At 36.0% G+C, this 16,876-nt stretch overlaps 1 long non-coding RNA gene and 1 pseudogene across 1 annotated transcript in view; one reads left to right on the forward strand and one right to left on the reverse strand.

Annotated features, from left to right (window-relative positions):
- The window catches only part of LOC140511502 (uncharacterized), a 189,400-nt gene that overhangs the window by 94,433 nt on the left and 78,091 nt on the right, over positions 1-16,876 (reverse strand). The window lies entirely within an intron of this gene.
- Positions 4,683-5,228, forward strand: LOC140510790 (olfactory receptor 4S2-like; annotated as a pseudogene).

Consider the following 16,876-nt stretch of genomic DNA (forward strand, 5'->3'; position numbering starts at 1 on the left):
CAACACCTATCATTTAGCAGACACAATGATACATAGTCTTCATGACTTGATACACAAGAAAAAGAGGGAAGGCAATTGAATGCCAAAATACAATTTCGGCTTGTGTTATATGTGTTAGTGAAGCAGCCTAATCATTACTGAAAAGTAACAGACTAAGTACAGTTTGCTTCTGGTTGGTAATAGTCTGCTTGTTGGAGTGCTTTGTAGGGATTCTGGGAGCCCATCTCCCAGGACTCCAATACGCCTTTAAATTCAAGTAATACTCAGTACGTTTTTCCTGGAATGTTTTTTTTGTTGAAAGGTTTAGTGAGGAGAGAGTGACTTTGAATGACTGATGGATATTTTATTCTGGACTTGGGTGCAGATGGAGAAGAACTATCTATAGAAGATGGGTCTTTCTTACCATCCTTTCTACCACCATAATTACAGTCATTATGAAAAACACAGCATCCAGTTGAGATAAAGACGTTTGGAGATCCTTTCAGACAATGTGTTCTGCCATACATATGTTTGGGTTCTTATAATGTAGCATAATTACAGCTATTATTCATTTATTTTCTTTTCCATGTTACATTTATTTTCACTGACCGAGTCCTGGATTTTCTCTGGACCTGGGATTTTTTAAACTTGTTGTTGTGTCCTGGATAGAATTTGGTTGTCTGAAAAATGTTGCAGACAGCTAAGAATAATGTTGTTAAATACATAAAATGCAATTCATAGCACTACACAGAGACCCACTGAATTTTTATTCATTTATTCATTCATCCATTTATTCATTCATTCATTTGTTTGTTTATTTGTTTATGTGTTTGCTTATGTTCAATGTTTCACAATCACTACCATACAACCCAGATTTTTTCTTTCCCTCTCTCCCTCTCCTTCCACCCCACCTTCCCCTGCTGTCCCCAAGACGGCATGAAATTTTATATAGGTTCTACACATACATCCCTATTAAAAGCATTTTCATCATAGTCATGTTGTATAGAAGAATTAAAATCAATGGGAGAAATCATATAACAAATCAAAACGTAATAGAAAAGAAAATGATCTACTACAATCTACGATTGAATTCCATAATTCTTTATCGTGATAGGGAAGGCATTTTGCCTTAAAAGACCATTGGGAAAAGACCACTGCATTGCAGTGAAGTTCTAAGTTTACAAGAAAAACTCTTCGCACACTGTGGTTGTTTCTGTGTACAAAGTTCTCCTGGTTCTGTTCCTTGAACTCAGCATCAGACCATATAAGTCTTTCCAGGCCTCTCTAAAGTGTTCCTGTTCATCATTTCTTAAAACACAATGCCAATACATTCATATACCATAATTTGTTCAGCCACTCACCAATTGAGGGGCATCCCCTTGAATTCCAGTTTTTGGCCACCACAAAGAGTGCTGCTATAAATATTTTTGTACATGTGGAACCCTTTCTCATTTTTATGATCTCTTGGGGATACAGTCCAAGAAGGGTTCTTTCTGGGTCAAAGAGTATGTATATTTTTATTGCCTTTTGGGTATGGTTCAAAATTGCTCTTCAGAACGGATGGATAGGCTCACAGCTCCAACAGCAATAAATTAGTGTTCCAACTCTCCTACGTATTCTCCAACATTTATCATTTTTCTATTTTGTCATGTTAGTCAATCTGATAGGTGTGATGTGGTATCTCAGAGTTGTTTTGATTTGCATCTCTCTAATCAACAGTGATTTAGAGCATTTTTTTCATATGACTATAGATAGCTTTAATTTCTTCCTCTGAAAACTACCTGTTCATATCCTTTGATCATTTCTTAATTGGGGAATGACTTGAATTCTTGGACATTTGACTCATTTCTCCATATATTTTAGAAATGAGACTTTTATCACAGACACTAGCTGCAAAAATTCTTTTCCGGATTTCTGCTTGCCTCCTAATATTGGTTACATTGGATTTGGTTGTGTAAAAACTTTTTACTTCAATGTAATCAAAATTGTCCATTTTGCACTTCCTAATGCTTTCTATTTCTTCTTTTGTCAAAAATTCTTCCCTTATCCAAAAATCTAATAAATACACTATTCCTTGCTCCACTAATTTGTTTATAGTATCACTCTTTATACCTAGATCATGTAACCATTAGGACTGTATTCTTGTGTGCAGAGTCAGGCAGTGGTCTATGCGTCGCTTCTGCCATGCTTTTATCCAGTTCTCCAAAAATTTTTTTGAACAGTGAATTCTTATCCCAGAAGCTGGGGTCCTTGAGTTTATCAAGCAGTAGATTGCTACATTCATTGCCTACCGTGTCTTGAGTACCTAGAATATTCCACTGCTCTACCCTTCTGTTTGTTAGCCAATACCAAGTGATTCTGATAATTGCCACGTTATAATATAATTTGAGATCTGCTAGATAGGCCACCTTCCCTAGCGTTTCTTTTCTTTAGTTCCCTTGCTATTCTGGACCTTTTGATTTTTCAGATGAATTTCCATATTATTTTTCCACCTATATAAAATAATTATGTTATAGTTTGATTTGTATGGCACCGAATAAATAAATTAATTTAGGTAGAATTGTCATTTCATGAGCAACTGATGTTTTTCCACTTACTTAGATCTGACTTTTTTTATGTGAGAAGTGTCTTGTAATTTTGTTCATATAGCCCCTGGATTTGATTTGGCAGCTAGACTCCCAAATATTTTATAGTGTCTAGCCAAGCTTTAAATGGGATTTCTCTTTCTATCTCTTCCTGTTGGACTTTGTTGCTAATATATAAGAATGCAAAAGATTTGTGTGGGTTTATTTTGTAACCTGCAACTTTGCCAAAGTTGTTTATTATTTCAAGTAGCTTTTACTTGAATCTGGGATTCTCCAGGTATATCGCCATACCATCTGCAAATATTGGTACCTTAATTTCTTCTTTACCTCTTCTAATTCCTTCAACTTATTTACCTTCTCTAATTGCTACAGTTAACATTTCTAGTATCATATTGAATAATAGTGGTGATAATGCACATCCCTGATCTTATTGGCAATACATCTAGCTCATCTCCATTGCATATAATGCTTGTTGAAGGTTTTAGGCAGATATTGCTTATTATTTTATTTAAAGTTCCCTTTATTCCTGTGCTCTCCAGTGTTTTTAATAGGAATGAGTGTTGTATTTTGTCAAAAGCTTTTTCTGTATCTATTGAGATAATCATGTGATTTCTGTTAGTTTTATTGTTGACATGATCAATAACCTTAATAGTTTTGCTAATATTGAACCAGTTCTGTATTCCTCTTATGAATCCTACCTGATCATAATGTATTATTCTAGTGATACATTGTGGTATTCTTTTTGATAAAATCTTATTTAAACTTTTTGCATCTATTTTCATTATAGAAATAGGTCTATAATTTTCTTTCCCTGTTTTGTCTCTTCCTGGTTTAGGTATCAAAACCGTATTTGTATAATAAAAAGAAGATGGGAGGACTCTTTCCCCAATTTTCCTAAATTATCTGTATAGTATTGGAATTAGCTGTTCTTTAACCGTTGCATAGAATTCACTTGTAAGTCCATCTGACCCTACAGATTTTTTCCTAGGGACTTAATTGATAGCTTGTTCAATTTCTTTTTCTGAGATGGGGCTCTTTAAGTACTTAGCTTCCTCTTCTGTTAATCTGAGCAATTTATAATTTTTAAAATAATCATCCATCTCATTTAGATTGTCGAATTTATGGGCATAAAGTTGGGCAAAGTAATTTCTAAATATTGTTTCAATTTTCTCCAATTTGTAAATGATTTCACACCTTTCATTTTTGATATTGGTAATTTGGTTTTCTTCTTTCTTTTTTAAATCAAATTGACCAAAGTTTTTTCAATGTTATTGGTTTTCTCGTAAAACCAACTCTTAGTTTTATTTATTAGTTCAATAGTTTTCTTGATTTCAATTTTATTTATCTCCCCTTCGGTTTTCAGTATTTCTAATTTGATATTTACTTGGGGATTTTAAATTTGTTCTTTTTCGGGCTTTTTCAGCTGCATGACCAATTTATTGATTTCCTCTTTCTCTATTTTATTCATGTAGGCATTCAAAGATATAAAACTTCCCCTAAGAACTGCTTTTACAGTATCCCATATGATTTGGTAAGTTGTGTCATTACTGTCATTCTCTTGAATGAAGTTGTTGATTGTGTCTATGATTTGTTGTTTAACCCACTTCTTCTTTAGGATTAGATTATTAGGTTCCAATCAATTTTTGGTCTATCTTTCCCTGGCTCTTGATTACATATAATTTACATTGCATAGTGGTCTGAGAAAGATGCATTGACTATCTCTGCCTTTCTGCACTGGATTTTGAGGATCACATTGACAATGAGGTTGATGCATGCATTGCCAGAGCTAGCTCGGTGTTTGAGAGGCTCCCGAAGAAAAGTTTCTTAGAGAATAGTTATTAGACTACTACCAAATTGAAGGTCTACAGAGCCGTTGTGCTGACCTCATTGCTGTATGCCTGTGAAACATGGACAGTCTACCAGCGCCATGCCAGGAAACTGAATCGTTTCCATTTGAAGTGTCTTAGGAAGATTCTGAGAATCACCTGGCAGGATAAGGTACCAGACACTGAGGTCTTTTTCTCGAGATGAACTGCCAAGCATTCAAACTATGCTTCAGAGAGTGTAACTCCAATGGGCTGGCCACATTGTTTGAATGCCAAATGTCCGCTTGCCAAAATGATAATCATCAACAATCAGAGATGTGAAATGCTGATCCGGCTTGCCTGGGTGGGGTCATTTTGGCACTCCATTTACCAGATATTTATAATCTTAATATTACCTTTCTGTGGCCTTAACAAAATAGATCACTATATGCGTGATTCAAAAGCACTCTTAAAGCTTGTCTGTACAGACACACAGGTTGTTAGTATTTTAGTCATTGCTAGCACTGGAATGGTTGTCTTGGCAACCTTTATGGTCTCGGTGGCATCTTACATCATCACATTATATGATCTTTGTAAGCACTCCTCTGAAGATCAGAGGAAAGCCCTCTCCACCTGTGCTTCCCATGTCATGACTGTTCTGTTCTTTGTACCTTGTATCTCCACCTATATCTTACCTCCCAGTTTCCTAAATAATGACTAAGAGTTCTCAGTGTTTTACACTGTGCTTGCACCTATGTTGAACCCTCTCATCTACACACTGAGAAATACAGAAATGAAAAATGCTATGACAGTGGTGTGGTCCAGAAAATTGGCTTTGTTATTCAAATACAAAAGATGAATTTCAAGGTGTGAGTTTTTTTTCTTTTATAACCACACAGTTAAGAAATAAGTATTTGGATCACAAAACTTTCAGGAATAAACAGTACTTTAAATAACACTGACTACCCAGACTTCAGAATGCCTAGAATAATGATACATATCATGGCTATCCAAGGGTTTTCCTGAATCCTTATTGGTATTTTAGCTATCTAGGCCAGTGACCTTTGTGACCATTGACTTTTCGTGGAACAGTCAGTCTGGTCTCATGTACCCCAAACTGGCTTATAGCATTAGCAACTGAATTGCTTTTACAAAGAGATATAATAATGATCATATATATATATCTTTACCACTTCATTCTCTGGGAAAGAGAAGGGGATTAGACTCACAGATTAAATCTATTGTTATAACAGAGTTCTAGTTTCAAATGCAACCTTCCTCTTGTACTCAAGTACCAGGTATCCTGGCTTCTCAAATCTTCCTTGCTAGGCTGGGAATGCAATATCCTGATGAAAATGCTAATTTATATGTCAGCATGACTGACATCCCCTGCCCAGAATTTTGAAGATGAAAGCTGTTCTAGTTTTTAAGGCAATCAATGGAAGATGCCCCAACCATTTTGAAATAGGATGGAGGTAAGTCTTTTTCTATGTTATGTTTTCTAAGCATGTTGCATATGTATGCACATATGCCAGGCCTAGAGGCCTGTGTGGGCTACCCGAGTCTTCTTACCTCACTTCCGAGGTCTTCAGTTGGCCAAAACCGGATGCTCATATGAGAGAAAGGACGTTCCAGAGTCGAACAAGGGTTGAGCTTTATTTCAGGGTCTCGGTTACAAGTGCAGGGAGTTCTTCCTTAGGAGGAAGAGGGGGAGATTTCCTAAGGAGGCTAAGATCTTAAGGGATTGGAAGTAGAAGTACAAGCGGGGAGAGAGGGGGAGGGGAGAGAGGAAAGAAGAGAAGCGGAGCCTACTGTCCTCTTGGCTCCTCACGTGCTAAGAGAGCTTTCAGGCTTCCTCAATCCTACTTAACCTTCAGCCGCATAGTTTGCATCTAAATACCGTGCTGTTAGGTAACTAGGTGTGCCCAGATCCGGGACAATCTCGAGGGTGGGGAGATCTCTCTCCCATCACGTTTCTCACGGGAAGAGGAGGAATTACTCGAGATAGCTCGGTTCACCTCGATTCCCAGCAGTTTCCTGGGGGGGTCTCTTGAGAGCTTTAAGATTTAGAAGCTCCCACCTTTACCCGCCCGAGACTGTCCACACGGAATTGAGCTTCCAATCCCAACACACATATATACACGTACACACATATACATACATTCACACACATATATACACATATATTCACATTTACATATACATAAGTTCAAATCTAAATTCAAACACCATGTAAATCTGAACAATTTACTAAATCTGTGTTTGCCTCAGTTTTCTCATTTATAAAGTGAGGATAATAATAGCACCTACCTGATTGGTTTGTTGTAAGGATCAAATGAAATAATATTTGCAAATGCTTAGCACAATGCTTGGCACATAATAAGATGAATTAAAAAAAAAAACCAAGAGACTGAGGTTCTGGGTAGTTAATAATCAGTTTATTAATTATGTTAGCCAACTATCAAGAAATTGATGGGCTTCTCACCCCCAATGGAGACCTTAAGAGTCTTAACTAACTTTGTAAATGGAATACCCCTGATGAGTAAAAATCAACACTTATTGGTAGATCTTTAATGAAGAAGTGGTCTAGAAGACTTCAGCTGCTCTTTGTTAGAATATGAGTTGATCATTAGACTCAACAGACCCTAAAAATCTGGACAGTGCAGTCCATCTCCATCAGACTGCTCTCATTGGTTTTCTCCTTTATAAACTGGTTCACATAAAACTTTAATGGAGATGTACAAGGATAAGGAGTCCTTTCCCCAGGCTAAGGACTTGTCCAGACTGAATTGTGCTTATACTTGTAGTTTCTTGGGTCCTCCCCAAAATTGAAGAGCATATTCTTTTTTTTTTTTTATTAAATTTATTTATTTAACTTTTAACATTCATTTTCACAAAATTTTGGGTTACAAATTTTCTCCCCTTTTATCCCCTCCCCCCCCAAACATCAAGCATTCTAATTGCCCCTATGACCAATCTGCTCTCTCTTCTATAATCCCTCTCTGCCCTTGTCTCCATCTTCTCTTTTGTCCTGTAGGGGCAGATAGCTTTCTATACCCCTTTACCTGTTTTTCTTATTTCCTAGTGGCAAGAACATTACTCGACAGTTGATCCTAACACTTTGAGTTCCAACTTCTTTTCCTCCCTCCCTCCCCACCCCTTCCCTTTGGAAGGCAAGCAATTCAATATAGGCCATATCTGTGTAGTTTTGCAAATGACTTCCATAATAGTTGTGTTGTATAGGATTAACTATATTTCCCTCCATCCTATCCTGTCCCCCATTACTTCTATTCTCTTTTGATCCTATCCCTCCCCATGAGTGTTGACCTCGAATTGCACTCTCCTCCTCATGCCCTCCCTTCTATCATCCCCCCCACCCTGCTTGTCCCCTTATCCCCCACTTTCCTGTATTGTGAGATAGGTTTTCCTACCAAAATGAGTGTGCACTTTATTCTTTTCTTTAGTGGAATGTGATGAGAGTAGACTTCATGTTTTTCTCTCACCTCCCCTCTTTATCCCTCCACTAATGAGTCTTTTGCTTGCCTCTTTTATGAGAGATAATTTGCCCCATTCAATTTCTCCCTTTCTCTTCCCAATATATTTCTCTCTCACTGCTTGATTTCATTTTGTTTTAAAGATATGATCCCATCCTATTCAATTCACTCTGTGCACTCTGTCTCTATGTAAGTGAGCGTGTGTGCATGTGTAATCCCACCCAGTACCCAGATACTGAAATGTTTCAAGAGTTACAAATATTGTCTTTCCATGTAGGAATGTAAACAGTTCAGCTTTAGTAAGTCCCTTATGACTTCACTTTGCTGTTCACCTTTTCATGGTTCTCTTCATTCTTGTGTTTGAAAGTCAAATTTTCTTTTCAGCTCTGGTCTTTTCATCAAGAATACTTGAAAATCCTCTATTTCATTGAAAGACCATTTTTTCCCCTGAAGTATTATAGTCAGTTTTGCTGGGTAGGTGATTCTTGGTTTTAGTCCTAGTTCCTTTGACTTCTGGAATATACTGTTCCATGCCCTTCGATCCCTTAATGTAGAGGCTGCTAGATCTTGTGTTATCCTGATTGTATTTCCACAATACTTGAATTGTTTCTTTCTAGCTGCCTGCAGTATTTTCTCCTTGACCTGGGAACTCTGGAATTTGGCCACAATGTTCCTAGGAGTTTCTCTTTTTGGATCTCTTTCAGGCGGTGTTCTGTGGATTCCTTGAATATTTATTTTGCCCTGTGGTTCTAGAATCTCAGGGCAGTTTTCCTTGATAATTTCATGAAAGATGATGTCTAGGCTCTTCTTTTGATCATGGCTTTCAGGTAGTCCCATAATTTTTAAATTGTCTCTCCTGGATCTATTTTCCAGGTCTGTTGTTTTTCCAATGAGATATTTCACATTATCTTCCATTTTTCCATTCTTCTCTCTTTGTTCTGTGATTTCTTGGTTTTGCATAAAGTCATTAGCCTCCATCTGTGCCATTCTAATTTTGAAAGAACTATTTTCTTCAGTGAGCTTTTGAATCTCCTTTTCCATTTGGCTAATTCTGCTTTTGAAAGCATTCTTCTCCTCATTGGCTTTTTGAACCTCTTTTGCCAATTGAGTTAGGCTAGTTTTCAAGGTGTTAATTTCTTCAACATTTTTTTGGGTCTCCCTTAGCAGGGAGCTGATCTGCTGTTCATGCTTTGACTTCATGTCTCTCATTTCTCTTCCCAGCTTTTCCTCCACCTCTCTAACTTGATTTTCAAAATTCTTTTTGAGCTCTTCCATGGCCTGAGCCCATTGGGTGTGCTGGGACACAGAAGCCTTGATTTCTGTGTCTTTGCCTGATGGTAAGCATTGTTCTTCCTCATCAGAAAGGAAGGGAGGAAATGCCTGTTCGCCAAGAAAGTAACCTTCTATAGTCTTATTTCTTTTCCCTTTTCTGGGCATTTTCCCAGCCAGTAACTTGACCTCTGAATATTTTCCTCACACCCACCTCACCTCCTGATCCTCCCAGCCCGTGTTTGTGGTCTGAGATTCAAATGCTGCTTCCAGCCTCAGGGCTTTTGGCGGGGGCAGGGCTGCTATTCAGTATGAGATTATGTTCTGGTGCTGAGGTCGGGGCAGGGCCACCTCTCAGGCTCAGTTCCCTCAGGGGGTTTATGCACAGACCTTCCGCAATGGATTCAGGCTCCCGCCCGCTTGGGGAGCCCCTGTCTGCAGCCGCCTCTCAGCTTCTACCTCCCGGGAGGGGGGGCCTGAATTATGGGGGCACCCCACTCCCCTCTCGACCCGCCAAAGAGACTCTCTCACCCACCCCTGTCACCTGTGGGTGGAGGGACTTGTGCGGCCGCTGGAGATCCCGTCCCTGAAGCCTGCTCGGATCTGTTTCTCTCGGTGCCGCAGCCGTGGCCGCAGCAGTTCTGGGCTGGGCTTTGTGTCTGTAGCGCGACGGACCTTTTGCGAGAGGTTTGCAGATCCCTCTGTGGGTGGAGGGACCCGCGTGGCCGCTGGAGATCCTGTCTGTGAAGCCTACTCGGATCTTTTCCTCTCGGTGCCGTGGCCGCGGCAGGGCTGCACTCAGCTCCCAGTCCCGGCGCCCAGTCCGCAGCGCGAAGGACCCCCCCGCGAGAGGTTTGCAGGTCTCTCTGGAACAGAAATCTCCCTCGCTCCAATGTTCCGTGGCCTCTGGGTTCAGAATTCGCCGTGAGTTACTTCCCTGTAGCCATTCTATGGGTTGTGGGTTCAGAGCTATGTGTATGTCTGAAGAGCATATTCTTTGAGGGCTAGGAGTAGTTTCAACAACTACTCATGTCCTTCACAGACTGACTTTGACCAGAGCTCGGCCTTAATGAAGAAATAGCACAATATCCTGCATTATAAATTAATAATTAATTTTTAATCTAATAGTAAAATAATTTCTCTCAATATAAGCACTATGTAAAATATTAGCTATTATATTTGCCCTTTAAAACAAAGTTCTACTAGACCTATTTTCATTTTCCTAAAAATATTTGTTGAATAATTAGTCTCTACTACAATAATTAGAGACTTTAATTTTGTCAAATAATACCTACTTTATGTGTTTCTGTATATTTTGCACCTAATCTGTTTCCCTAATCAACTTTTCAATTTTTTTAACCAACAGCAAATAGATTTGGTGATTATTTATTTTTAATATCACTTGAATTCTGTTCATTTGAAACTACCGTATTTCTTAATTTTGTTTTCTACTTTTTCCTTTGAGATTTTTGACTTTCACCTTAATCAAATAATTTTGTTTTAGTTTTCTTTAGATTTTAAATTTACATATGGTAGTTTGATCTGTATATCACTGCATAAGTTAACTAATTTAGGTAGCATTGTCCAAAATCAATTTTCTAGACTAGTAATAATCAGGCGGAGATTATAATTATAACATGACCTAGTTAGGAGTCATTAACATTTCACTAATTATTTATGATTGACTGTATTTTTGTTGTTTGAAAATATTTATTTTTTGAATTACTTGTAAAAATACTTTTTAAGATGTTTTCAAAAAATTTCAGTTTCAAATTCCCTTCTGTCCTTCCCATTCTTCAATTGAGAAGGCAAACAATTTGATATAGATTATACACGTTCTGCATATGTATTAAAGAAAGGTTATTCACTCACCTTTTTGAAAAGACCACCAGACCAGTGATTACTCTGTGTCTAGATAGCTGCGATCTAATTCCATAAGTTTTATATAGAGACATTCATATACCAAAGCTTTAACGGAAAAAAAAAAAAAACCTTGCACTTCTTAGGAATTTGACGTCTCATTATGATTTTACTTGCCTCTAATTTTCTATTATTAAATCAATTTTGCTGGTAAGAAATAACTTCTTTTCTTCAGTGTTTCCTGGTCATATTCCTCTCTCACCAAGAGAGAATAGAATAAAATAAAACTACTCACTAAATTCGGAACAGCTTCATTTCAGAAGACTATGAAATGACATAATATAGTTTGTGTGTGATATAAGTGAAGAAAGAAGGACAATTTCTGATTGCATCATCAAGGAAACCATTATAAACATTTTTTAAATAGGCCTTGAGGATAGTAAAAATTTCATAGGAAAAGATGATGGGAAAAGACATTATAAGAACATGGAATGATGGGTGGAGGGAAATGTATAGATGTTTAGAAGTCTAGTTTGTCTGAAATATAGACTCCTTCTCTGGAAGAGTGATAGAAGTTTTAAAAGGTAGGGTACATCTACCTTTCAGAGCATTTCTCAAGAAACTGTGGCGATGAAATATTATTGTAAAAAGCCTAACACTATTTTGACTATTTTCTAGCTGATAATAAACGAAAAAAATAATTGGATTACAATTAATTTGAAGCACGCTAGTGATTTCTTGCTATAGGTAAACACATACAGTGAGTACTACGTCTATTCACTATATGTGCTCGGTAATGGAGGTGTGAACGAAATCCCCCTCCCCCCCCCAGTCTGCCCCTTTATTCAAGGAGTTTACATATTAATATTGGTGATAATATAAATATTGGAATGGTAGTCAAGGAAGGACACTATTGTTCAAAAATTTCAGATGGTGAGTGAGGTCATAGGGGAGTTCAATGACATTTTTCATCCAGGAATAATAACAGAGTTTATTTGATCATGATCCATTAGTAGGTTGGGCCTTAATCTAGTATCTAACTGGTCTTTTGTCCACTCCCTAATGTTCTTACCAATTGGGAAACCAATGCAGTATAGTGGATATACCATTTAAGGATTATAGAAATAGATCCTTCTTATTCTATTTACTGGTAAAGATCTGTCACCTCAAAATAAAGAATAAAGACTCACAGAGTGGAATAAATATCTGTGGTCTTCTCAGAAGACTTTACCCCACAGTACTTCTCTGTCACAAGGCCACATACTTATTCCTCTATTGAGCATCTAAAATTTGTTACACTGCAATAGCATACTACTAAAGAGGATTGAGCAGAGATGAGCATTCACAATGGTTACATTGTCAGTCTTGCTTAAATACATTGTCTTCACACAGCCTACCATGAGTTGGGGAATTTTTTTAATTAAAAAAAGCCAGCTAGTTTCCTTTAAGAATATATGGCATTAAATTTTACCTTCCTACATTTATAGGTAAATTGCACTACTATTACTTCTTGAGGGCAGTTATTATGTCAGTCATCATAAAAGACAGCAAAGAAATAAGAAATAAGCAGGGAAATTTAATCCCAAGACAGTTTCTGGGAAGGTTTTGTCAATTCCCATGAGTCTGCTTGTTGTACATGAATAAGACTGGCTTCATCTTTAACAAAATTAATGTTCATCGCAGTGAGCAGGACTGTTGTTCATGCATTCCTCATCAAAATGATGGTGGTGAAGAAGGTAGAAATGTTGAAATTTCACCTTATCCAAATGAGGAAAAAAACAAAAACAAAGAAAATCACTCTTGCAGGGAATTTAGCAATTTAAAAACCACAATAACAAGAATGTTTTTTGACTGACTTTAGACAATTAGTTTATTTGGGAATGTTTTTAGACCGAGTGTTTTAATCCATGGACACTAGACTATCAACAATATTTACGTAAAGGATAATACTTGAAATCTATAAATGTGCTTAGAAGAGTAGGAAGTGACACATTACGAGCATTTTACCTTTCATATGCAAAGAAGTTAGAGAGCAGAAAATAACCTTAAGTTGAGTGACCCAAGCGAACATGATTCTAAAATGCTCTGAATTGTCTAATGTTATCTCTATAAATGTATTCTTTTCTTTGCAACTTTATATTCTTTTAATTATATTTTTTGTTTTCTTTTTCATAATAAAATCGATGTAAATGGAAAGAGTATGTGCAATAATATGTATAGGGAGTGAAGTCACAGGAAAAAAAGAGAAATGATCCTCTAGATTTTGGCAAGCCTAGAAACATCACATGATAACAGATAGAGAATTAACCTTGGAGTCAGGAAAATTTGGCTTCAATTTCTTCTAACAATTTTAAGTTGTGGGACCATAGTCAAATCACTTTTCCCCTCTAAGGCTCAAATTCTTTATCTGTAAGGTGTAGAAAATTATAATTGGAAAATCTACCTCACAGTTTCATCAGTGCTGAAATAAGATTATATTAGGTGCTTCACAGACTTTATAGAGATACATAAATGATAAATTTTACTGGAATGAAACAAATCATATCGTCTATTTCAATGATGACTGTCTGTTTTGAATTCCACATCACTTTTGATTTAGCATTTACATCTAAAATCATCTGAGAAATGAATTGGAAATAATGGTACCTACTTAGAGTTGTTATGAAGATCACATGACTGAATATGAAGTGAATACTCACTGCAATTTAATATAGTATATAAACATAAGCTGTCATTGGATAAAGATTAGCAAAGTGGATACCATGAATACAGGAAGACATAGGTTCATGTCCCACCAATAAATCCTACTTTCTCTGTGATCTTAGATAGATCATTTAATGTCTTAAGGGTCCAAGACTTCTCTAAAATTATGTGTTACAAAGGAGTTGCCAAAGTGAACTGCTGCAGGGGCTATCCTTACTTTGAAATTTTATTTGTCAATAAAAGCATAGATCCAATAATCATCATCATAATCACTATAATCATTATTATCATTATTATTTTACAGATGGAGGAACTTGTTGAAGAGAAAAAAGCGATTTGTCCAAAGTGTTTGCACACACGTGCATGCACACACATACCAGGAAAACCCCTCACACGTTTGCCAATATTTCAAGTCAGTAGTGGTCCTAAATTTCACAGTGGTATTCTTGATAATAATTGAAAACAGGAAAGACTTTATGCAGGGAAGTAAAAGTGTGTTCTAAACTTAAGTTATGCTTTAATAAAGGAGATTCAGAAAATCACTCGCAGAAACATAAGGAAAAGTTTGGATGACGGATCATGACTAATGACATAGATTTAGGAGACATCAGTGGAGACTTGGTGGAAATAAGATAGAATGATTTCCATGAGGGCGTGAATATGAAAGAAAAAATATGGGGACAAGGCGTGGATCTGAGAAATATAAGCAGTAAAGGAATGAGAAAGTATGCAAAGAAAGGCAATGAAAATGTGGAACGCTAACAAACATCCAAAACACTGTAAGACAAGTCAGGAAATGGTTATGAAATGTGGAGCTCAATGAGGTTTCAATGGAACCAACTGCGTGATAAAAATGATTCCAGATGAAAATGATCCCAGTTAAAAATAATTCAAATTTATATATCAATTAGTTATTATTTTATTAAATAATGCACTGTTTTGATGTTTTTAAATTCTATGGATCTTGTATACTACTTTATGTTAAAGATGTAATAGGGTTAAGAAGTCAGGTACTACCATAAGTAGATTATGTGGGCTGATAAATCTACTTTCCACCTGCTAATGGTTAATTTGCATTATTTATCCTCATCTCAAGTTCTAAGGGAATCAATTCCATTGGAATCAAGTATATTCTACTAGTGCATTACAAGTTGCTAAATTTTCAACAGTTCCTTAATTGATCATACAATTACCTTCGAATTACCACACAAATTTATTAAATAAAGCATTTATTAAACTGAAGAAACTTATTTTATCATAGCGTTTGACTCATCTCTTTTTACAGCAATCTCTCTAATTGAAATTATATAAAAATATCACTAATAAATAAAATATGTAGCTAGTTTTATGAAAAAAGATAGACATACCATTGAACAGTTTGATTCAAAAAAAAAAGAAAAAGGAAAACTAAAAGTACAATAAAATGAGAAACATCAACAATAAAAAAGGTTTCATTTATAAAATAGCATTTAAAAATTTCTTCTTCATGTTAATAGGCAGTCCAGTGATACTGGCAGCATAAGTTCTAGAAATTCTTTGATTACAGAGGTCTCTTTTGTGTTTTTATTTCAGATTTCATTTTTTTGCACATTTTACAAAGCAAAGGCATGCATGCACGAAATGGTTTCATCAATATCAATCAATCAGTATTTATAAGGAGTGTTCTACGTGCGGGCATTGTACTAAACTCTGGGCATAGCAAAGAGACAAAAGAGAGTCCCCGCACTTGAGGACTTTACAATCTAGTGATCCAATGTTACAGGAAGTATCCTTCTGTTATAATTCTTTGAAAAATAATATATATATATATATATATATATACTAAAAGAATTATAAGAAAACTGCAAACGATGTAGAAAATGTGAATATTTCCAGGAAGGCACAGAAAGTTGTGTTACTCCACAAGGAATAATTGCCATAGTCTTACAGAGCAAAAGACTCCTTATCTACTGTGATAATGCATGCTTCTGCAGGAGCCCCCAAAAGTCGTTTAGACAAATAAAGCTTTGGAGAACTTGTACAACATGACTAAATGCATTTGTCATTTAAAATCCCTCAGTAATAAACTTTATTAACACAAAAATTTGGTGCTATTCATGTTGATGATGCTTATGATCTAACTATCGAATTTTTAATAGATTTTGCAAGAATTGTGTGTGCGTGTGTGTTCAACTACATAGAACTTCATTGTTTTTTTAAGATAACTTGAAGTGGTTCCAACTAACGGGATAATTTCTGAAAGAAAAATAAGTCACCTGGACCATTTTTAAATTAAGTATTTTATCCATTATTTGATGTGACTGGTAAATATTTTTAACCACACAAATTGGACTATTATTTCAAAGCAAGGGCCAGAATTCAGTCTTAAGAATACTGAAGAAAAAGTATATAATTGTGATAACCTGCTATTATGAAAGTGAAAAAAGTGCTCAAATCCTTACAAAATTTTAAATGCCAGGAAAAAAAATTTACCACATTGGAGAGGGAATAGAATCTGTTCTGTCAAATTCTTTAAAAAGAGAAATCTAGTAACAACAAGAGACTTCAGATACCCTGAAAAAAATGTCTAATTTTTGATGGCATTATAGTTGATTCATAAATTTAAAATTATTTTCTTTTTTACACAAACTATTTTTAATAAAAAAAAATAAAAGAAGGCCTTGATCTTTGGACCAAAATGAATAAAGAAAAAACATTTTAATTGTTTAATTTAAAAAAAAAACTTTGGGTAAATATGTTATTCCTGGAAAGAAACCATTCTACACGTAAATCAAGGATATGAAAGCTTTATCTCTCTCTCTCTCTCTCTTCCTCTCTCTCTCTCTCTCTCTCTCTCCCTCCCCCTCTGTCTTTCTCTCTCTCTCCTGTCTCTCTGTCTTTCTCTCTGCCTCTCCTTCTCTTTTGTTGTGTGTGTGTATACATACACAGATACATATATATGTGTGTGTATACATACACATATATTCATACATATGCACATACACATACATATATGTCATATTAATTTATATATTCCTGAATTGTGAATTTCAATATTTGTATCAAGAAAATTAAAACAAATCTGCTTAGAGGTCTGACAAGATACTCTTGTTTCCTGGTCAAACATAGTGCCACTGTTTTTTTTTTTTTTTTGTTCTATTCCTGGATAGTCAACACAAGCCTTTACACTGACATTCCTTGA

This window comes from Notamacropus eugenii, chromosome 6 (assembly GCF_028372415.1).
Source record: "Notamacropus eugenii isolate mMacEug1 chromosome 6, mMacEug1.pri_v2, whole genome shotgun sequence".
Taxonomy (NCBI): domain Eukaryota; kingdom Metazoa; phylum Chordata; class Mammalia; order Diprotodontia; family Macropodidae; genus Notamacropus; species Notamacropus eugenii.